A 25,784-nucleotide genomic window follows, 5' to 3' on the forward strand; every position below is an offset into this window, starting at 1 on the left:
ATTCTCGATTTTTTTAATTTTTTTAAATTTCGTTAAAAAAAACTTTTTGATAAGTGCAATCTCTAAAGTTTATCAGATTTTGTTTAAATTTTCAGAATTTGGTTTTTAGATGAAGGAGAACAATTTTAGATTTTGGGAGCATCGAAAACGCCAAAAATTGCAATATAAAGAAGTGGCCACTTAAAATCCGTACGGATTAAAGCGAGCATAACTTTTAAATGAAACAACGTATGTTAACATTTTATACATGAAATTAAAGTTAATTTATTAAACTTTAAAAAATATAACTGTAGGTTTATTTGTCTTTATTGCGAATAAATTGTCTGGCTTTTTTTCTTATGCCTCCCATTAATAGCTGCACAACTTTTCTTCCCACTTATTCCGTTATTCCAGCATATTTATTTCCAAACTCTCTTTTTATAAATAATTCTGAAAATTCTTTAAAAACATGTCTGAAAAATTAATATTTTTGTTCAATTTTACGTATTCATATCATTCTGGTGCGTTCTTTATGAACAGAAGAAACATTTTTTCTATATAGATTTTGAATGTAGTAAACCAATCCAATAGTCCCAATCCTTATCTTTATCTTTTTTTAATTCTTTATTTAATCCGAAGCCTAATATTCTATCCAACTAGTCTCGTAAATGGTTGTACGTACCACTTGAGAATATTAATCTAAAAATCTTTACTTTAGTTTAATCATAAATATTATAAATATATGGCATCATCTAATCTAATACCTAAGACGTATTGCAAAAACAACAAAAAAAGCCGATGACTATGACTACCAGCGAAAACTACACAATATAATGAGCAAAGAAAAGATCTCAACAAGTTACAAAAACAACAGCAACAACTGAATAGCACGCGAACATTATTAGTTTATCTGAATTTATAAGGTCTATAATGTATTGTTATTTGCTGTTGTTGTTATTAGATTTTCGATCACCACTTTACACTCACTCACCTTCAAATTAGTGCGATGATGAGTAAAAGATACTGCGAGAAGAGTTTAGGAGCACATTACACTACAACTACACTACACACCAGAGATGTCAAAGTTGGTAAAATGTTTGGTACAATTCGACTCTTATGCCCGTAATTTCAACAAATAGGTATCTACGGTGTAAAATAACCAGTAGATAAATTTACCTAAACGGTAACTTGACATTGATTTCAAATCAATATCTACGGGTTAAAATTACCAAATATTTTTACTCCATAAGTAACTAAGCACTAATAGATATCTATTTGTTGAAATTACGGGCATTAAAAGTGCAATGGTACACCAATGGCTAATTATCTACAATTTATAATTGGTATTTAATATTCCAAGGGAAATTAATAAATTGCTTTGTTTATATAGTTTTGGGTCTTTTGACATGATTTTTATTTTTGTTGATTGTTCAATATGAAGATCGTCAAATTTGTTTAAAATTTCTTAATAAAATTTACTTCTAAATTTCCAACCAACGAACACAAGAACGTTAATAAATAAGCAGGCTAATGTTCAATAACGAAGCACAGTGGTTAAGAAATTTGTTTTTTTTTGGCAATAATTAGGTATTGTAGATATTGTTACGAAATTTCACATGGGGACCAGTGCGTTGGTCACTCTCAAAGTTGGTCACCTCGGGTCACAATTTTTTAAAAAAAAAACGCCTAAAATCCATTTATGATCCGAATGAGCTGAAATTTTAAATATAAATAGTCCTTGAGAAAATCTACGAAAAACACGCTTACGAGTGTAGGTTATCTCTATTAGTTGAAGAGATATTAAGGTTTGTTGATTTATTTTTTTTAATTTTGCTCGATCTTTTTATGGTTTTTTAGTTATTGCGGGCCTAGGTAGGGTCGAAATTTATTTTTAAAACATCAGCTATGTTGGCGATAAAATTCTAAATAAAATAAAAGAAACTTACTAACACTTATCTCCTCCCTATAAAAAGTTATACGCATCCAAAGTTGGAACTTGTAAAAAGGGCCGTATTATTTACGTTTTTTCCCAAAAAAGCCCATATATTTTTTTTGTAGATAAAAATTTTCTTCGGGACTATATAGAATTTTTATATGATACGGAAAGATAACTTAATGCAAAATCGTGTAAAAATTTGGCAGACATATCACCCCCCAGACCTATCCAAACTTGGCCAATTTTAAAAAATTTCGGTTTGAGTAAAAAATTCTAAAAAGGCAATTCTTATTGAATAAACTAAAAAAAAGAAATTCCGCAATAAAATTACGGAAGTCAATTTAGAAATATAAATTTTTTTTGGCAAATAAAAAATATTTTTTGAAAAATTTCGAATTTTTTTTTTAAAGAAATTCATCCATCGCTATCAAATTTTGTACTGTTCAGTTCCGACCACAATCGACTCAAGTCCCCATAGAAACCCAAAACTACATATTGTATAAATGTGTATAATAATTCAAAGAAAAACGCAGTTTTAGTACATAGCCGTAAAAGTAAAATTTTTAATGAAAATTGGTACAATTTGAAAAATTTCATTGGCCGTCCCTGCTACACACTACACTACACAATCCAAGCAGTACTACTACATGTGCCTTCTTTCCCAACGAACGAAAAAATTAACAAGTCATGAACTTTAAGTTTCAATTTGAATTGAAGAGGGAAACAGCCAATAAATAGCAGCCAGGGAGTTAAATAATTACAAATAAAAAAAAAACTACAGCAAACACAAACGAAATTAAAATTAAAGATTTGTGTACTTTTTTTGGTGTATTTTTTTGTTTATCAAGTTCTTGGCTGCGATAAATATTTACGATGAGTAACTAACTGTGTTGTTTTCGTTTGTTTGAAAGTGTTTACACTAACAATGGATAATATGCAAAGTAGTATATCTACACAAAATGTGTGTGTGCGAGTGGTATTCTAAATAAGTATGAATACACTCAGAAATTAGTTGTTTTTCTTTTCATTTAAATGCAGAAATTAAAAAGACAATTGATAGCAACTGATCATCTCTTGCATTATTTAGTAATGAAGAGTCATTAACATCTGCATTACTTTAATTGGAAAAACAATGAATTCCCAGAAAATCATTTTAAACAAATTCGGCCGTTTGTAATGCTAGTTTTTTAAACACCAAGGTTGTTTAAGGGCGGATCCACTTCTTCGCAACTTACGATAGGGCGATAATTAGAATTATTAAATTTTCAATATTGTGATCATCAAGTAGCAGAGCTGTAAAAGAATCATTAATTTTTGTATTAATTCGCGAAATATTCATTCACTGAATTAGCAAATTTTTAATTAATTCATTTCACACAAAAAAATAATTGAATGAAATTTGAGTCAATTCAAATGAATTTGGTAAAAATGAATTGCAATTCATTTCCAATTCAAATGAATTGCAATTTGTTTCCAATTCATTTGAATTGAATTGATTGAAATTTAAATCCTATCAAAATGGGAAAATTTTGTTTATTCGCTAAAATAAACTTAAATTTTTATTTTTCATTCCCCCTAGATCTGCTTTTGAATTTGATTGATTGCAACTCATTTTTGATTTCATTCATTTGAATTGCAATTCATTGTTCTAATTCATTTGAATGAATTCAAAATCAATTCAAACGAATTTCAAAATAATTTGCAATTCACTTTAACAAATTCATTTGAATTGATAACGAATTGCAACTCATTTTTACAAATTCATTTGAATTGAAAAAAAATTTAAATTCATTTCTGCCTAATTCGTTTGAATTGATTCAAATTTCATTCAATTATTTTTGGTTGTGAAAAGAGTTAATTAAAAATTTAGCTATTTCGCAACGAATTAAAATCAAAAAAGAATGATTCATTTACAGCTCTGTCAAGTAGTTTTAAAGGTGGATCCAATTTTCAAAACCATTGAAAAATTACGGCATTTTCAAAACATAATTTAGAATCGTTAAAGCCCTAGTTTGCGAGGAAATTTTTATAGGGGGTATTTGTTCAAAAATAATTTCATACATCAAATAATAAGATGAACAACTAGCCAGCAGATGGACATACACTTTTCATTCACTTTCTGAGTCGATTGATTCTTAATATCCATTATTTTGGAGCTATACAAATATTATAGAAATGAAATGTGCTATATGTATTTAAACCATATCTGATTTTGCTCAAATTTTCAATATTTGCTTTTGAATGACGAAGTACAATTTTGAACCTTGTGATTCGCTACTCACAAGGTTCAAAATTGTCGAAAAAGTCCATTTTATATGTTTTTATTATCAAGTTTAAGCACTATTTATATTTTAAATATCAACTCATTCGAATCATACTCGGATTTTTGGCGATTTTTTTTTAAATGTAAGACCCTAGATGGCGTGTAATTTTGCTAATTAAGCTAATTTTCCTGGAAAAATTTTCGTTGAATATTTTAATCCTTAAATGTAATTTTTGAAAGGACTTTTTTGATTTTCTCCAAAAAAGGGTCAAATTGACCCCTAAAGAGAGGTGCTAGAGGTTTAAGATCTCCCACAAAAATGATCCCCATAAAATTCTTACATTAACTTACATTTTTTTTTCAGTTCGATCAAAAAATTAACACTTTGACCCATAAGTTTATTCCACAAAAATAATCTAATCAACATGCCCTTTTAGAATTATAGGGTCGCTATTCTGTTCCAATCAAAAAGTCTCAATTTGTTGGACATTGTAATTAATATCGTGATTAGTGTTTATAAACCGGATAACCGGTTAACCGACAAAACCGGTTTTTCTTCGAAATCTCGGCTGATTTTCGGTTAACCGGTTTATCCGATTTATATAACTCGGTTAACCGGTTTTTAAAATTTGGGACTAAATTAATAAATCTCATGTTTTATTGCATTTTTTATATTCATTGCGTACACATTATTTTAAACAATTGGTCGGATTTGAAACATAAACTGATGATTTACATAATAAACCTCTTTAGATAAAACTTTTTAAGAATTACAATGATTATAAATAGTAGAGGATGATGAGTTTACTTAAAAACTTTTTCAGAATAAATTAAACATAATGAAACAATTAAAAATTAAAATTAAATTCCTCATAATTCTAAAAGTTAAGAAGCTAAATCTTACTAATGATTCATTATAAATTTTACCAAACGTTAAATTTTATTTGATGTATGTACATAACTTCTTTCAATTAATTTGACTTCATTAGTGTGTTTTGCTCTTAAAATTTTATTTTATTAATCATTATATTAGCTTAAGGTACAAAGTTCCTTTTCAAAAATAATAATTAATAAAACTCAGATTTCAAAAATATTTCAAATCATGGATATTAGATCGTATATCCATGATTTGAAATATTTTTGAAATCTGAGTTTTATTAATTATTTGGTAAGATTTATAATGACAAATAATCACAGTTAAGAAAAGTGCGTTTGTATCTTATATGTCATTTTTTTGTGGAACATTTTCTGTTTCATATCAGATAATAAATTATTAAAATTATTAAATATGCATTTAATTAAAAAGAATTGTGATTTACACATTTTGGTTGAAATTTAATAAAAAAAACAATAATTAAAACAAGTATTACATATTTAATTTTGAAAAGCCAATTTTCGGTTAACCGACAAACCGGTTTTTTAAAAAGTCGGTTTTTTATAAACACTAATCGTGATGAAATTGGACATAAACAAGTTTTATATGAACCTACATCTTTCTACCAACGTTTGTGAGGATTGGTCCATAATTGACCCTACCGCCCATATAACTCTTATATCAGAAAAACATTTTATTGTTAATAAATAATTTATATACATATAATGATGATATTAACATAAATTTCGACATAAGTCATTTGAAGTTTTAAGAAATGAATCACTCTATCAAATTCTTTACAGATCGGACCGTAACTTATTCAAGTCCCCATAGAAGGGCAAAACTATATATTGATGGTGGGAATTCAAAATTCGGTACATCTAAATATAACACTATTACTTGTTATTTTTGGTAAAATAGAGTCTTGAAGCGAAAGTTAGTCTACATTGAAATTGCGACACCATTCCGTTTATAATTTTCATTTGTGACAATACAAAGAATATATAAAATGGATTATTATATACAACAGAGTCAGATACATATTTTCCTTATAGTTATTTGCACATTTATTTTGATGCTTTACGAACATTTTTCTGTGGCTGTACCAACGTTTCTTGACATTTAGAAGAGAATAAAATGTATATTATTAAGAGAGCCATGCACACGAACAGGTAAACATTTGTCTAAAGTTCTCTTTATCTAGAACTTACGTCAAAAACTAGAATAAAATTATTAACCCGTAAAATTAACAACAACAAAAAAACTTCATACACACAATCGTTGGTAAATCGCATAAAATCAATAAACAAATGCATTTCAAAAGCACTTGCTAGGGAATATTTCACATTAATTTCGTTTTCATTTCTTTAACATTTTAGTGTTAAAAATAAAAACAAACTAATTTCAATCTCAATAATAAAATTTAGGAAAATTTAACCATAAAAAAATATGTTTTAAATTTTATTTTGCTGAAAAAAATTTGGTTAAAATTTTGTCCCGAAATTGGACTATTACCGATTCATATTTCTAAACGTGATATACGTCGTTGCAAAAAACTTTGAATTACCTTTCATTTGATATACACACAGCCTCAAAAGTAAGTAAACACCAGCGAATTTTTGGATTTTTTTAAGAACATGAATATCATTATAGTCCGACTTGAATCTTTTTTTCACAACAGAATCTATTATTCAACCCATTATCCAACAAACCGAAACTTTAAAATTTTAATCTATAGATAAATTTTAGGATTTTTGTTATCTTAAAAAAATCATATAATTTTTGGTGTATACTCACTTTTGCGATCTTGGAATCCGCAATATGGGAAAAATTATGTTAAAAAATCGAGGTTACATATCAGACATTTATGGACCGATTTGGCAGATTTGTAAATCGAAAAGTTACAAATATTAAGCTCAAATAGTATGCAAACAAATATGTTATCGAATCCGTTAATGATTAATGTTATTATGTTTGATTCATAAACAGATTACGTGTCGAAATAGTTTTGTTAAAGCAATTAAAAATTAAATAATAATCAAGTTTTCAGGGCCACACAAGATACTACATTCATTGGACTTTCTGAATATAAAATATCATAATAAAGTTTCCATTTCATATCAAATGCATAGGTTTTCATTATAATGTCATTCAATTTAAGCTTGATTTAAATATAATTATTTTAATTAAGGAATCTTAATATGAAACATCACTATATCATTAAATTAAGTATGATTTGTATAATTTCTTTAATTATGGGAATATTTAGTGATGCATTCATTCAGTTGGGAATTACAAATCAGATTTTTGACAAGGTCCTTCACATTAAAATTTTGCACGAATGAGGCAGAACTTATCTAGAATTTTAAAATAAAAAAAAAACGTAAAATAAAACTGACAACAGATTGCAATTAAAATTAAGATCAGTTGTATTTCGTTTAAAACTTAATGACAGCCAGTAAAGGAGAGCGGGAGAGAAAAAGCGATAAGAATGAAATGAAATTAAACTAAACTAAATGTATGAATGGATGAATGAATGAATGAGTAGCTAGATGACGAGCGAACAAAGCAGCAACAACGAAACGGGAAATACTTTATTTATATTTATGATAAAAAATCCATGCAATAAAATATAAATTTTACTCGTATTTTCTTAACGACCATTATGACTCAATATTATTATTGTTTCATTTTGAAAATAAAACAGTTATTTTTAATTGAAACAACAAAATCGAAAACAGTTTGTGTAAATTTATGTGACATTCTCTGTGGGTGAGTGTTGGTGTAAGAATGAGATTAGTTGGGGATTTCCTTTAAAAAAACCGGTATTAAATATTTTTGTTTTGTTTATTGATTTATTAAAAGAATGTATGTTAGTTTTTGTTAAATGTAGATTAATTTTATATTAAATAAATGAAACTAATGAACAAAATTATAGTCATCGAGATCGAATTTACTTTGTTTGCAGATATGCCATCACCTTGTAAAATTATGACATGGCATACACACATAAACAACATGATTGCGGCAACTATGCTAAGTTCTATGCAATCATAAATGTTTGCCGGAAACGAGTTTATTGTTTATATTTTCTACAGCAATGTTTTTTTTTAAATCGTATAATTAGTCGATATATGGTTTGCAAAATGATTGAATTTGAACGATGTTATGTTTGTGAAAATTCTAAATAAAAATATTGTTATATTTATAATCATGACATGATAAGATTACTCAATAATATGGTTATGTTTCTACAACCATAATATGGTTACGTTATTTATTAAAAATATGGTTGGACTCAACCATACTATGTTTGTGCTAGAACCATACAATTATATGTTTTTACATAAACATATTTGACTTAATGTGAAATGGTGATACACAAACATATCGAGCCCTTAGCGCCAAATTATCGTAAGCGACAAAACACAAATTTTACAGGAGAAGGTTTTTTGATTATTTTGAAATTTATACATAAAATTAAAAATGTTATGATGCGATGTAATATAATTTCGTTCAAGCTATTTGTCTATTTTTCAAAAATATTTATAACTTTTGACAATTAAAAATTCATGGAATACTTTATAGAAAAATATGACAAAAAATGTTTTTTATTGGATTTTTGCATAGATACAAATTTTTCGAATTGAAATAAAATTTTTATTTATGAATAGTTTATAATGAAATTCCCACACAAGTATTGAAAAATTCCCAAAATGTGATTTTTTAGTTTTTTGGCTATAATATCCATACCAGGGTCGGGGTTATCGGAATCCTTTACAAAATAATTAGAAACATATTTTGCCACCTAAAATCGGTTACTATATTTTGATATCGAATATGCGATTTGAGAATTTTTGCACTAAAGTTTAATTTTACATAAAAAATAGGTATTTTTTGAATGGACCTGGTCCCCTCGGTAACAACAATCTTTAATTTTTTTTTTCATTTAAAACATTTTATGAAAACTTAGCTTTCAGAAAGTATAAATTACTTATCATTATAAATTACTTATATTATCGTAAAAATGTTGAAATTCTAATTTTCAAATGCGAATATCTAAGCTATAAGAGATAATTGATTGCTATGAGGAAGTTTTTTGATTTATTCAATGAGAAGATTCTATATGTGTAATTTTTTAGAAATCGGAACACGAACGAAGAAATATGATCGTTTTAAAAATGTAACACGAGGTGTCCTACTTTGAGGACCCTTGGTCGCGTCCCTGGTGGGTCCATGAGGTCCTCGTTCAAAACTTAAACTCGACAACACTTATTCTTTGCGCGTGTGAAATTTCATTGAAACCAATCTAACTATTTAGAAGTTACAGATTTATTTCCGTCTTTTTTTCTATACCACTGTGTGTCTTACCCCCTATAATTTTGAAGTTATTAACAATTTTGATATTCTCTAAAACATCAGTCGGTTCATAAAATTATAATTTTTGCAATAAAAAACAAATATAGAAAATGTCGCTTACGATAATTTGGTACTAAGGACTCGATATTATGGCTGTACAACTATTATAATAAGATCGTTGAACCATAATATGATCACACATGATTATATTATGATTATCAATTAAAAAATAATTAAAAAATGGCACAAAACTATGGATAAATGATATTTAGAACGCTAACGCAAAGTGTCTTTTTTAATTTTTTGGAAAAAAAAATATTTTCGAATTGTTATTTTATTTTTTTTTTATAATGTACATTTTTTTTTTAAATTTAAATTATTTTTTTAAATTAAAAAATTTATTATTTTTTTTTTGGTGAAAAAAATTCTGGTTAAAAATTTTTTTTCGATTTTGACCCATTGTATTTTCAACTTACTTACTATGATCTTATATACATCGTTGCAAAGGTCTTCGAAATATCTATCATAAGATATCCATATTGTCTATATTAATGACTTAGTAATCCAGATATAGGTCAAAAAAAGGACAAAAATCGAGGTTGTCCTGGTTTTTTCCACTTATCTCAGCCATTTGTGGACCGATTTTGCTGATTTTAAATAGGAAACTTTTCGAAAGGATGTCTGACAGAATTATTGAAGATTTGGATGCCGAAGATATCTGGGGTTTTCCGAAAAATGATTTCAACAGACAGACAGACATGGCTTAATCGACTCCGCTATCTATAAGGATCCAGAATATATATACTTTATAGGGTCGGAAAATTATATTGTGGAAATTACAAACGGAATTACAAACTTATATATACCCTTCTCACGAAGATGAAGGGTATAAAAATCGAGATAGTCGAGGGTTTTTGCATATACTTCAGAATATAGCTGATATATTGATACCAGATGTTTCTTTGTAGATAAGATTGGCCATCGATAATCCACTCCAATATCTATAAGTATCCAGAATATATATATTTTATACAGATTCGCAAAGGATTGTTGTACAAATCACAAACGGAATAACAAACTTATAAAAATATGTACAAGAAATTTAAATAAAAATTCACATCATGTTTCCCTTCTGGCGGTTTACTACTGAAAGACAACACTCTGCACTGTCATTTATAATTCGTTCAAAATATCATAATTTACTTTATTGATTTTTTCAACTGTCACCATGAAATCAATTTAAATTACCCCTTGTTTGTTAAACGGAAGCACAAGAAGCTATTTTTTTGTTGTTGTTAATTTTTCAAGTTCAAGCTCAAAAGTTTATTTGCATTTTTTTTATATTTTGCATTGCATTGCATAATTTCATTTTAATTGTAATGAATTTGTTTCTTTTATTCTTCAGTAATGTATGTACAAGCACGCCAGGGATGTGCAAACCTTCATAATTGAGAAACATAATTCAAGTGTATTTAATCTAAAGTTCGCCATTACTTACACACAGCCGCGAATTTTTTGATTTTTATAGGATCATGAAAATCATTATAGTCCGACTTAAATCTTTTTTTTCACAACCGAATCTATTATTCAACTCAATCACCAACAAAACGAAACATTAAAATTTTAATCGATGAATTAATTTTAGGATTTTCATTATTATAAAATAATCAAATATTTTTTGGTGTACACTTCTGAGGCTCACTGTATATCTGTTTGATATATACGCTTATATAACTCCACTACGTTATCTTTCGTGTAAACATTCATGTTAGATATCGAAATGTAAAATATTTCATAATGTTTTGATAAAGATCTCAACAATATGGGGAGTTTATCTAATATTTAATCTCAAATTGGTCACAAACCTTATTCTCAAATGAATAGTCGTATGGACGAATATATTTTTAAAGATACAAATTTTTGGTTCTGCTAATAATTAAGTATAGGAATTCACTATCAGTCAATATCTTGAGGGCTCAATTGGTCTTTTATTCCGGTTAACCTTTGTAGTGGAGGAAAATTATTTTGAAGCTATAATTACATATATGAGAGATATTACTAATTATGGACCGATCGCCATGCAATTAGCTCGTGAGATTTATGTCTATATGAAACTTATTTCTGTCGAATTCTATTTGGATATCAACATTTTTAAGATATTTATGCTCGTTAAAGTGATTTTCAGAAGTGGGTCTTATATGGGTGCTATGACTAAATATGGATCGATCATCATAAAATTAGGTGACATGAATTCCGTATATATGAAACTTATTTCGAGCGAAATTTGTGTAGATACTTATATAAATTAAATTTTTATGGCCGATAAAGTCCAATTTCGGGAGGACATTTGTATAGGGACTAGGTGAAATAATGGAAAGATTTCTTGGCCGAAAAAGTTATATGCACTAAATTTTGTTGAAATATCTTAAAAATTGCGACCTGAACTTTGCCAGACGGACGGACGGAGACCAGAGAGTGATTCTGAGTCGTTATACGTTACAAACATCAGCATAAATGCAATAACCCTCCCCACAATGGTGGTCTAGGGTTAAAAATCATATTATAACTATTTTGAGTGATTTATTATTATATCACAAATTGGGTATTTTGATTACATGGACGAGTTATTTTCGGTCTCTCCTTTGAAATATTTCATGTGCACAACTTTTATTGGATCTGGATTATCATGCAAGGTCATTAGTTATGGACGCTTTTGCATATTTATTTAAATCGCCACGATGCCTCCTTTTATAACGATTGATTTGAACGAAGAAATATTGAAATATCGACATCCCGAATATGAGAAACCCATAAAACACAGTGACGCCGGGAGGCACATCACAGGTTTTTAATATTAATTTAAATAAAGGGAATTGAGGCCTAAGAGTCGGTTAAGCTGAGCCGCCGAGTCGTGAAATATTAGGACAATATGACATGATAGGAGACCTTGTGAATTCACCAATTGTGTATATTTTTATCCTCTCAAATATGTTGGATTTGCCAACCATTAAACTATGTACTTTTAATAAGTATTACTGAAATAACAAACATACAACATTCAGTTATTAAACATTTCAAATAAAATTGAATAAAAGATAATTTATCATAAAAATCAAGTTTCCTACTACGAGTAGTTTTAGTTTGTCTGTTGCTTGTTTGTTTCAACTCGTATTGAGTAAAATTTACTCACAATCAACACGTTTTTTTTCTTTCTTTATTTAATTTTATAGTTTATTTTTTTTTATCTATCTACATCATCAAAGTCGTAAAAAAAACTACACACAATATTTTTTAATTAAATTGCGCTCTATTGCTTAATGATTCACAATTTACCGGAATTAAGAAGAAGAAATGAAAATAAAAGAACGTTTATAGACGGACTCACACACACAAACACAGATACAAATAAACACGAGCAGACACACACACATTTATAAATGCATCATAGATCACATGGATAGATGCACAATGGGTTCGATTTAAATAAATAATAGCAAATGTTAATAAATCTAGAACTTCGACTCTCCGGGTTTAATCGTAACAAAACTTGAAATTTTAACACTGTTACTTTAATTACACTACTGTGCAAAATCAAATTTTCTTTTCCAATATTTTAAGATATATTTAATGTTTTTTTCAAAATTAATGCAAAAAACACGATCGGGCCCAAAAGGAGCTAGGAAATACTCTCTGTTGATAGGATTTGTTTGGTATTGTAAATGAGCAAATAGGTCTTCAAGGAAAATATCTAAGCATTTTTTGGAGAAAAAAGGGACCATTTTTAAAAAAAATTTCAAAAAAGTATTTGATTTCGGATAAAAATGTCAACGTTTTTTATACCCTTCACCATGGGTGGCAAGGGTATATACATTTTTCATTTGCGACTAGGGTTTTTATACCGGGAATTTCCGGTACAAATTTCCCGGAAGTTTTGCCAATTTTTCACTATTCGATTCCCGGGATTTTTAGTCGGGAATCCCGGGAATTAAAAACTGACGAAAATACATAGAAAACAAGTAAGAACTTGTATGTATTATATGCCAAGTTGTGTTTATTGATTAGAAAACATTTATATTTCTAACATGGCACCACTGTGAGATGGCAACATCATATGTACTAACGATCACATCCAAATCCTTTAATAGCTGAGCGAATTCAAACTCACACACGAACAAAACAGCCATTAAATTAAAATGCAGTGTATTTTTAAACAAATTATTTTTATTAAAACATTTTAATAATAATTTATTTTTTGTTTTTAGTTGTTGTGGTAAAATGTTATTGATGTACATACGATTACGTACATAAATATTGTATGTATATTGATTAGGCAAGTAACTTTTTAAATATCAAATCGGTCCTATCCATTTAGTATACTATATACTATATATATAAAAGATGATTGGATTTTGAAATATCTTTCATTTGATATAAACATCTCAGCTATTTATGTACTGATTATACTGACTCTTAATAACAAAATTATCGAAATCATAAAAGATTAATACAGTTTAGGCTCATTTGTCCATTGATTTTAACTAAATCGCCATGATACCTCCTATTAGAAAAATTGATTTGAACGAAGAAATATATATTGACCTGCCGCAAATGTGGAATGTTGGAGTGCAATAAAATACAGTGGCATGTGGTCATGAACTTCCCGATGTACGTATACAATTTTCTTTCTTTTTAAAAATGGCATAGGATATCATTTTTGCTACCCCCTAATTTACAAACAATAGTACATGTGTAGTTGTTGTTATTTGTTTTTTTTCGGTTTTATTTGTTTGTATGTTCAGCATCAGCAATAAACAAATTAATAGACAACCGAAATAAATGTAATTAAAATTAAAAAACATTCAAATATACGAATTTTATATTTTGTTTATTTTCTCATTTAATTAATTTGTGGCTATAAATGTACAAAAAAGAAATTAAAATCTTCTCATTTCATACAACCAGCCACTGATAAACATCTGTAGTACTACTATCGACTTCAGATAAAAATAAAAATTGCCAAAAATATATTAAAAAAAAACTAAAAATATAATTATAAATAATGACAGAACACTTGGAAATATACATTTGATAGATAGATAAATAAATAAATATAGACTTCGCAACATAAACGCCAAATTAAAAACAAAACTACAAATGGAAATTTTGTGTTCCATGTTTGTACTCGTAGTTTAAAACATGTAGGGTCCGGACCAGATGTACTTTTTATGAGCTAATTTTTAGAATATTATCCTTGAAGGTATGAGTTCTAAGCACTGACGAGGTTTTTCTCCTGTGGGGTATTTGAAAAACCGGCTTAGTCCTGTAAAGATTTCTATGTTTCGAAATTATCTGAGAGGATAAAACCTTTGAGTACGGCCGAAGGCCTGCAATCTAAAAATATATTTGTTTTTGTCATAAAACAAAAAAGCTTGCGTTGCATTTTTGGGATTTTTTTCTCTAATCTAATTGAGATATTGATATATTGCAATATCTCAATTAGATTAGGATTTTGCAATCCTAATAAAATTTTGATACAAATTTTAGTTTTAGAAACACAATAAATATATAATAAAATCTTTATTTATTAACAAAATTAAATGAAATGTTCAAGGTTTTTTAAATTTGTCATTCTATCTAAATATCAAAGTGTCAAAAAAAACTTGTCAAAAGGTCAAATGAAATCCCACAATTCATAAAAATTTAAGCGAAAATCCCAAAAATTGTATTTCTTCCCATAGAGTCCACATTTCCTTAGGGGCTGGGAAAATACTTTGGGGATAAATAGGGAACACATCAAGGTTTCCAAAGCAGCTTTCCGTTTTCTGATCACAGCTTTAGAATTTTACAACATGTGGCCCAAATTTTAAATTTTTTATAAAAAATAGGTCAAATTTCGAAGGGTTAGAAAAATTAGACATGCTTTTTACACCACAATGTTCTCCGTAAAGATAACTTATAGAAAAACATAAAATTGTTATATGTTCTTAAAGAAAGTTTTTTTTTATACCCCTCACCAAATTACACTTTAAAATATAAATTTTAAATATTTTTAGGTAAACAAAATTTAGTTTTTTTCAAAAGTTGTATTTTTTCATTTTTTGGAAAAAAAATTAAATTTTTTTTTTAAATTTTAAAAAAAAATTTTTGGTTGAAAAAAATCGTGTCAAAAACATTTTTTTCGATTTTGACCCATTGTAGGTCCAACTTACTATGGTGTTATCTTTGAAATATCTATCATTAGATATCCATATTGTCTATATTAATGACTTAGTAATCCAGATATAGGCCAATAATATTTAAAAATCGAGGTTGTCCTGGGTTTTTCCTCATATCTCAGCCATTTGTGGACCGATTTTGCTGATTTTAAATAGGAAACTTCTCGAAAGCATGTCTGACAGAATTATTGAAGATTCGGATCCCGAAGATATCTGGGGTCTTCAGAAAATTGATTTCAACAGACATACAGACGGACATGGCTTTAATCGACTCCGCTACTTATAAGGATCCAGAATATATATACTTTATAGGGTCGGAAAATTTTATTGTGGAAATTACAAACGGAATAACAAACTTATATATGTATACCCTTCTCACGAAGGTGAAGGGTATAAAAAGAGTCACCTTTTCGCCCAAAAATACCAACAATTTACAATTTTTAAATTGAAAATCGTTTATTTTTGAATCCATAATTGATATTGCTCTGAAATCTTTTGTATATTATTGGTAATTTAGTTTTCTAACTTCGAGTCCATTCGGTCTAAAAGTACGACCTATATTTTTAAATTTCAATATTTTAACTCGAATACTCACTCCTTGGCTAAGCCCACGTCAAATTTTATCAGCCCATTAGAAATTCCAGATTTATTTCTAAAAAATTTTGATTCTGCCCCACTGTGAAGTAGAAATCTATGAGGCCAATATATTCAAGCGACATCGATAGTAGAGCTTTCATTAAAGTGCTTGGTAATAGAAATATGTATGAAATTGAGAGTAATCAATCGAATATTAACACTGTGTTGGGTAGAAGAAAATGTAAATATTGCATTTGAAGCTAATGAAGTTACATAAATAAATAGGAAAAATATTCCTCCTAAAAAAAGTATTGGAGTTAATGATATATAGGATGAATTAACACGGGACGGAGCGGATCATGATACAGAAATCGGTTGTGATAACAAATTATATAGAATTTATCACATATCCTAGAAGATAATAACATTTTTGTGCTTTATATTTAAAAAAGCATTGCAAAATATATTGCATTTATCAAATTGAACCAAATTCTATAAAATTAAAATACGTCAAGGGTAAAAATGCACTTTCTTGCATTTGGTGCTATAAAATCAAAAAAGTGCTTATGCTTACAAACTTGCAAAGCTATAAACAAATTTTATTCAATGCCAAGCATTTGCTTGCAACCAAATTGTTTTAAAAGTCTGACATAAACAAACTTATTTAATGTGTAGTTTTATGCAATATCCAAACATTTTGGAAACCATTTCAAAAATTTGCAAAAGTCATTGTATGTTATTAAATTGAATGTTTGTATTTTATAAAAATCATAAACAAAATTTAAGAAACACCAGCTAATTTTTTACCAGAAATAATTTGTATATTTATAAAGTTTTTATAAATCTAAACATCTGTACTCCTATATTTACGTGTAGAATGAATACAACCAAAAAAAAAAATACACAATAATTTCTAAATTTAGAAACATTCAAAAATAAAAATATTCACACATTAGACAAATTCAATAATAAAAAAACTATTTAAAATGTATTTAAAATCTTAATACTTTTCCAAACGATCAAATCAACATTAAATTCAAATTGTGGCCAAATCCAAAGAGCCAATAAATGTTAATACATTTTAATCACCTTTATTATTCATCATTACGAAGACCACAGTCATAATGAGCAATTTGGACAAATAAAAAAAAAAACAAAACAAAAATATTTTTATTATTTTTAGCCAAAAAATTCACAAGTGGGGTGCAAAGCAAAACATTTTTAAAAATAAATTTTTAAACGAAAAACAAGCAAAAACTAAGAGGCGCAGCAGAAGTACTTGTACATTAGCGGCATCAGCACCGGCATTCAAAAAAAAAAAAAAACAAATATTGTAGCAGCAATGAAAAATTTTAAAAATAATCAAGTGCGAAATCTGCAGAATTTCGTGCTTTTCATTATTCGAGTGGCAAGATTTATTTAAGTTGATTTGTTTAATATTTATTACTGCAGTTAAACGGCCTAAATTTAAAGTAAAGACACGCGGTTCATTATATTCGATGTCGGTAGCATAGAGGTACTACGAAATTTCGATGAATTTAAGTAAAATTTTGGATCAAACAAAACACAGTGGGGCAGAATCAAAATTTTTTGGAAATAAATCTACCATTTCTAAACGGCTGGTCCGATCGGAATAAAATTTTACGTGAGCGTAGCCAAGGAGTATTCGAGTTTAAGTTATTAAAATGGGCGGTGCTATGGAGGCTCAAAATAGGGTACCTTCGAAATGTAAAATTTTTAAACATGTGCTATTTTTTTTGTTTCCCATCCGATTTTCAAGATTTTTATATTTTTGGAAAAACATGCTTGCGTGTGCTATTTATATCTTATAATTTCCGAGTTATAGGCATTTCAAAATTTAAATTTTAAAATTTGTCCATACCTTGGTCCGCTTTTTTAAAAATATAGGTCGTACTTTTGAACCGAATGGTTTGAATATTTTTTGTTAGTTAGTTTCAGAGCAATATCAATTATGGATCCAAAAATAAATGATTTTCAATTTAATTATTAAAAAAAATATTTGATTTTTTGGGCGAAAAAGTGACTTAACTCTTTTTTTATTAAAAATAAACTTTCTTTAAGAACATATAACAATTTTATATCTTTCTTTAAGGTATCTTTACGGAGAATATTTTGGTATAAAAAACATGTCTTATTTTTCGAATATGTCGCACCTTCGCCCTTTGGAATTTAACCTATTTTTTTATCAAAATTTCAACTTTGGCCCACATGTTCTAAAATCCCAAGCTGGGACCTAAAGTATTTTCCCAGTCCCGAAGGAAATGTGGACCCTTTTGGGCAAAATTGTAAAAATACCATATTGGGATTTTCGCTTAAATTTTTAGGAATTGCGGTATTCGTTTTGATCTTTTGACGAGTTGTTTAAACTTTGTTATTTAGAATGACAAATTTAACAAAAATGTTGAAAATTTCATTGAGTTCTGTTAATATTTATTTACATATTTACTGATTTTATTACATATTTACTGAGTTTCTAAAACTAAAATTTATATCAAAATTTTAATAGGATTGCAATTTGATTTTATTTATTTCGAACTATTTTTAGAGAAGTTAAATTTTTAGTTTTACAAAAAAAGAATTCAAGTCAATATCTCAATTAGAATCAAAAATATGCCACTTGAAAACTCCGTCATTCAAAAATATTGCACTTTTCAATTCTAATAAACACTAAATGAGGATGAGAGATCGATTTGAAATTTGCAATTTCGAGGAAATTTTGTTATTGGTCAAACATTGTATAAAATTATTTCTTAAAAAACATTTGTTAGCGTAGCTTCTAATATTAAAGTTCAGATTTTTTGCAGACTGTTGGACAATATCTATTAAGAAAATATTATATTTTTATTTGGACTTCATTAACCCATTATAACCAAATATCGAAAATACAATCACGAAAAAAAAACGTCTCCAGTAAAGTTTGTTATACACTTAAGATATTTTCGCGGTTAGGACTCAATAGGTTTATGATTTGTGGAATTTTGTAGACACAGGCACATTAATATCGGGATGATTATTATCGTGAAGATTAGCAAGGCATCTGCGATTTGAACTTGTTGAAACTTCAGATGTATAGGGCGACACAGAAGAATAGGGGGAATTTGATTAGGCTTATAAGACTTTTTGCGCATATACATAGGACTGCTCCCAAATTAAGCTAGATCGGATTCGATTTATAGAAACAGGGGGACTATCTATCATTACACAGTTTAGTAATCATGTGGATTCAATTTACAAAACATCAAAATATGTGACTGCTAAAAAACCGAAAGCGGATTCGATTTACATAACAGTGGGTAATAAAAACTAAGGTTGGTTAACAATTCAATAACAGGTATTTCCTGTTATTAGAGTAACGTCATTATCATTAACTAGCTGACCCGGAGCGCTTCGCCACCCCAATTAGAAGAAAGAAATAGTACTATCAAGTCTCACTTTGTGAATCTAATTGTAAATGTCTAATTTCATATTTCTGGGTCTATTATTATAGAAAATGCAAAATGTGTTCCTAATTTTAAATTTTTAGGTTTATTATTATAAAATATTCAAAAAGTACCATTGCAATAAGGAAATAGTACCATTGATTATCACTTTTAAATTCGCATTCACTAAACCATAACCCGTCAAGTTTGAATTTTAGATTTGTATATCATTTCCTATATTATCAACTAATTTTGTTTCTATAATACTTAAGATTTAATAAATTATCACAAAACCGAAACAGATCGGTTTTTAATTTTTTAAAACCGAAACCGCGGTTTTGAAATTCTTCGATTTTTTGGAAACTCTAGGTCCATTATTATAGGAAATTCAAAGAAGTACCATTAGAATATATAAAAAGTACCAAAAATCCCCCACTTGTGGTTTCCCACTCACTCGGGTCCATATAAGCTTAATTTCATGGCTTTAGGTTCATTGGTGAAGAAATTACAAAAAGTACCATTCGAATAAAGAAAAAGTACCAAAAAGTCTCCCCTAGAATTCTAACTCACTTAGGACCATGTATGCTTAATTTCATGTTTTTAAGTCCATTGCTATAGAAAATTAAAAAAAGTACCATTAGAATAAACAAAAGGTACCATGAGGTATCCGCTTGAATTTTCAATCACCTTGGACCATATACGCTTAATTTCATATTTCTAGGTCCATTATATTATAGAAAATTCAAAATGTACCATTAGAAAATAGAAAAAGTACCAAAAAGCACCCACTTGTAGTTGCCCACCCACTCGGGTCCGTATAACCTTTATTTAATGTTTCTAGGTTCATTGGTGAAGAAATTACAAAAAGTACCATTTGAATAAAGAATAAGTACCAAAAAAATACCATTATAATATAGAAAAAGTACTAAAAAGAATACACTTGTGGTTTTTGATTTTGCCAAAAAATCAAAAATTGTATATCTTGATTTTTTGGCAAAATCAAAAACTTTTTTGACTTTTTTTTAAAATGGGCCCTTTTTGTAATTTTTTTTTTTGCTATAAAGAAAGCTTAGGCCTATTCCTTTAAGATGGTTTTGATCGCTTAGTGGGATGCGAGTGGGATATATATCAAAATAAATGTTTTGTAACTCAAGACATACAATTTTTGTGTTAAAACATTTATTTTGATAGATATCCCACTCGCATCCCACTAAGGGACTAAAAATATCTTAAAGGAATGGACCTAGGCTTTCTTTTGAGCAAAAAAAAAAAATTAAAAAAGGGCCCATATTGGAAAAAAAGTTTGATTTTGCAAAAAAAAATTAAAAAATTGTATGTCTTGCGTTACAAAATATTTATTTTGATAGATATCCTACTCGCATCCCACTAAGGGACTAAAAATATCTTAAAGGAATGGACCTAAGCTTTCTTTTGACTACAAAAAAAATTTTAAAAAAGGGCCCATTTGGAAAAAAAATCGTATTTGCAAAAAAAAAAGTCAAAAATTGTAAGTCTTGAGTTAAAAAATATTTATTTTGATAGATATCCCACTCGCATCCCACTAAGCGACCAAAAGGGTCTTCAAGGATAATATCTAAGCTTTTGTTTGACCTAAAAAAAAAGATTAAAAAAGGGTCCATTTTGAAAAAAAAAAGTCAACAAAGTTTTTGATTTTGCAAAAAAAGTCAAAAATTTTATGTTTTGAGTTACAAAATATTTATTTTGATAGATATCCCACTCGCATCCCACTAAGCGACCAAGTAGGTGTTCAAGGAAAATATCTAAACTTTATTTTAAGAAAAAAAAAAAATAAAAAAAAATAGCGTATTTTAAAAAAAAGTCAAAAAAGTTTTTGATTTCGGAAAAAAAATATTAAAAATTTTTTATTTTTTTTTTTAAATATTTTTTTTCGAAAGATCGAAGAAATAGCTATCTATACTATTTGGAACACATTTTGCTAAGAACAATAGGTAATAAGTTACATGGATAAGAAAAAACCCCTGTTTGACCAAATTGTCAAAATTTTACCCCCTATAACTCAGAGAGTTCTCGACCGATGTTGTTGAAAAATTGTGTCTGAGTTACTATCCAATAGAGCTAACCTTGGTGCAAATTTCATCCCGATCGGAAGACATCGATTTCAAAAGTTGGTTCACTTGACATGAAATCCCCCATATAGATAACTGTAATACTGAATTAGATTAAACTGAATTAGATTAAACTTTAAAAAACTTTAAAATAAGTTGACAAAGTTGGTATTCTATTATACATATTTTAAATACTGTAGATTTCAATAAACTCAATTATTAAAATCAAAATATTTATCCCCATATTTTTTAAATTTCTAAGAGGTTTATAAAAAACAAGTTAGAACGGTATATTCGGCTTTGCCGAATCTTAAATACCCTCCACCTGAATACATATTTTTTAGGTAGATATACATATATGGGAGCTATAACCAATTATAGGCCGATCATCATAGAATTAGGTATAGCGATTTTGGTATATATGGGGATTATTTATGACGAATTTCAACTTAATAGCGATATTTATAAGATATTTGTGCTAATTTAAGTGATTTTCGGAAGTGAACTGTATATGATATGGGCCGATCCACAACTATTTAGTGTTGTGATTTCTTTTAGCACGAAACTTATTGTTGCTGAATTTTGTATGGATACTGCAATTCTGAAGGCATTTATAGACCATAGAACCATATTTCGGGAAGAAATTTGTATGGGGGCTAGGAGAAATCATGAACCGATTCTTATAATTTTCACTTGAGTTAGTCCTTTTATTATAAAAATAACGTGTGTAAAGTTTTATGGTATTATCTGCAATATATTTACACAAATAACCAAAAATATGTGAAAATTGTCAATTTTTTTTTTAGGTTGTCTCACATTTTCGTTCATAGCTCTGGTTCTACTGAACCGATTTTGCTGATTTTCAATACCAAACTGCTTAGGACAACGATAAACATATTTTTTTGCAAGTCTACCAATTTTGTTTGCTTATTTTGGACGTGAGCGTGTTTTGCACAGGCGGACATTTCTCAATCGACTTAGAATTTCATAAGGATCAAGAAAATATATACTTTGTTGGGTCTCAGATGAATATTTCTCAATGTTACACACGGAATGACAAACTTATGTATACCCTCATTCACCACTTGTGGTTGTGGAGGGTATAAAAATGTCCATACAAAATTTGTTTTATAAACCTTTGATAAATATAAAAACTGTATATGAATATGGGGGTTAATTTTTATAATTTCAAATTACATTGTCCAACAAATTAAGAATTTTTGATTGGAAATGGGAGACCCGAGGTGGCGTTTAATTTTGCAAATAAAGCGTAAAGAGGTTTATTTACAACTTTAGTATCCACACTGAAATTTTCCGGCAAAAATTGTCGTAGAATATGTCATTTTTGAAAGGACTTTATTTTCTGGAAAAAAGGGTCAAATTGACCCCTAAAGATAGGAGATAGAGGGTTAAGATCTTGCACAAAAATTATCCCCACAAAATTCCACAATATAAATCTGACAATAAGAATTCTCTCAGGCCTTTACTTACAACATTTGTTTCAGTTAGTATAATGTTCTCTTTGATCAAAACACTAATACTTTGACCCTCTGTAAAAAAATCCAGACCAGCTGGACTATAAGTTTATTCTACAAAAATGATCTACTCAACAGTGTTATTTATAGAATATTGGTAACGGTAATTGCTGTAATTTAGCGGTAAAGGTAATCGCAGTTATTTCGGTAACGGTAGCTTAACGGTAAGGGTTGATATAAACCAAAAGTAATTATCAAGATTTTTAATAAATTATTCGAATAATGCATTTATTATAAAAAGAAAAACACTAATTAAAAATACAGCGGATTTACGGAACAAACGACTGAATACATGTGTATTTGACCATTTAAATGAAATTTTGAATGAATTTGAGGTGGGAAATTTAAAAACAAATACATATGTATAAGACGACGATGCCGGTGCTGGTGGCGCGAAGTCGATGCCAACGTCGACATCGATGGGCAAGAGTGCAAAAGCCATGTGTGTTCGTGGATATAAATAAATTCTGTTTCTTGTTTTGTTATTTTTTTGTTGATTTTGGTCGGTTTTTATCTTGTTTTCCTGTCACTATTATTAAATGGCGTCAAAAGCAAAGAAATTTATATAGAGAGAATTATGACCGAACGTCTGTCTGACTGTCTGTCCATTGAAATGTCTGTTTGTAGGATTATCTGTGTCTATACGTCTATACATATACATATATATATGTATTTGCATAACAAAAAGTGTGCAAATAATTATAGCACGTTGTAAAAATATGAAAATTGTTTTGTATTCTGATTTTATTTTTGTTTTCGTTCCTCAATCAACATCATCAATGAAATCTTTATTTGGAAATATTTCAAGAATTCACACATTCAAAATGGACAATAAAGAAATAATTGTGACTACAAAAATGTCTGCCTGTTGTGTCTGTCTTTCCATCTGTTCTGGTTCAAGAGGGGAGTGTCTGTGTTGTAGTAAATTAAAGAAATATTTCCGTAAATTACAGTAAATTTTTGTGTGTTTTTCTTGCTATTTTTTTAATTTATTTATAAGTATGTATCTATTTATTTAATTGTTTAGTCATGACAGCGTGTTTGCTACACATTTGAATGGGTTTTTTATGACAGTGGCATTTTAATCGCTGACAGGCGGTATAAAATTTGTTTTAATTGAAACGAAAACTGTAACAGCAACAAACAAATTCATACTTGTTATCCAGGTGTTTTGTTTATGTCGCATTTGTAGTACGTAGTTTACGTCCGAATAAAATATTTGTAACACTAACCATGTGGCTGTGTTGAATATTTGAGTTTTCTTACCTTATTTGAAAAGGGTATAAGTCATTATTTTGGTTGTATCTGCAATAAAAGAAATAAAAATTAGTAAGCACAATTATTAGAAAATATTATTTATTATTTTATATAACTCAAGATAATATGCAGTAGAATTGTTTATTTTAATAATTAGTGTATAAGTCTGGGTCATGCTCCGCTCCTAGATCGAATTACGAAATCGAAATTTGAAATGCGATTAGTACTATTTCATGTTTGCGAAACTTCTGGAAGATCTGGATTATTTTATACTTAATCATAAAGTACAACAGAAGTATGGTCTAAAGTTAATAACCAACTTGTACCTACTTCACTAAATAAAATAATGTGCTGGATAACCACCACTCATTACAAAAATTCACAAAATTTTAGCTGGTCGTGTTTGAGATATTTCATCAATACATATTTAAATTTTTTTTTAAATTTTAACTTGAAAATAAGGCCCTAATTTTGTAAATCACGTCACCAAAGTGATATTTATATGGAAAGCAAAAACAAAATTTCAAAAATTTTAAAAATTTGTTTTTGTTTTATAGGTATACAAAGTTTTCAAATTATGAAAGGCAAATCAACGCTTGAATTTTGGTGCGTTTGTTCTGTTAAGAATTTGTATATAAAATAAAAACAAATTTTTAAAATTTTGTTTTTGCTTTCCAATTGTGACGTGATTTACAAAATTAGGGCCTAAATTTAGAAGTGTATTCGACAATTTTTGATAGAATAATTTCTATTCTAAACTGAAAATTTTATTTATTCGAAAAAAAAAAATTTTCCTTGATTATTCGAATAATTTTTATTCTAATGCCAACCCTAGTATGGTCCAATAATGCCTCCAGCCCAATTTTCTTTAAGAATAATTTTGTTGAAAAGACATTTAGAAATTATTTTCTTTTGCCAGCACTCAGGGGATGACCCCTAATCATGGAATGCATTGCGTTGGAACGTGAAAGGAATGACTTATAAAGGATAGTCTGCTAGCAGGACCTAGTTCCCTAATTTCAGCAGAACCAATTCTATACAAAGTATCGATAGAGGAGTAAAATACACGATGCTACAGCGAATCCATAAAGTTTGATGCCCTCTCCTTTACTCAGTCGACAAGCTTTAAAATATACTTTTGATCACCCTCCCGTACAAGACAGTTGTATCCCTTTTCCATTGGATATATGTGGAGTAAATAGTGAGAAGATCAGATGGAGTAAAGTATTTCCTTCGCCGTAGTTAAAAAACAGATGCTTCTTT

The 25,784-nt window shown here is 28.4% G+C and overlaps 1 protein-coding gene across 3 annotated transcripts in view; it reads right to left on the reverse strand.

Moving 5' to 3' along the window:
* mrj overlaps positions 1–25,784 on the reverse strand; it is a 160,481-nt gene that overhangs the window by 50,265 nt on the left and 84,432 nt on the right. For all 3 annotated transcript variants that reach the window (XM_065511271.1, XM_065511269.1, XM_065511272.1), the window contains one exon: positions 24,531–24,569. The gene's annotated coding sequence lies outside the window, so the exon portion shown is untranslated. The remainder of the gene's footprint in view (positions 1–24,530; positions 24,570–25,784) is intronic.

The sequence above is a fragment of the Calliphora vicina genome, chromosome 5 (genome assembly GCF_958450345.1).
Source record: "Calliphora vicina chromosome 5, idCalVici1.1, whole genome shotgun sequence".
Classification (NCBI taxonomy): Eukaryota; Metazoa; Arthropoda; class Insecta; order Diptera; family Calliphoridae; genus Calliphora; species Calliphora vicina.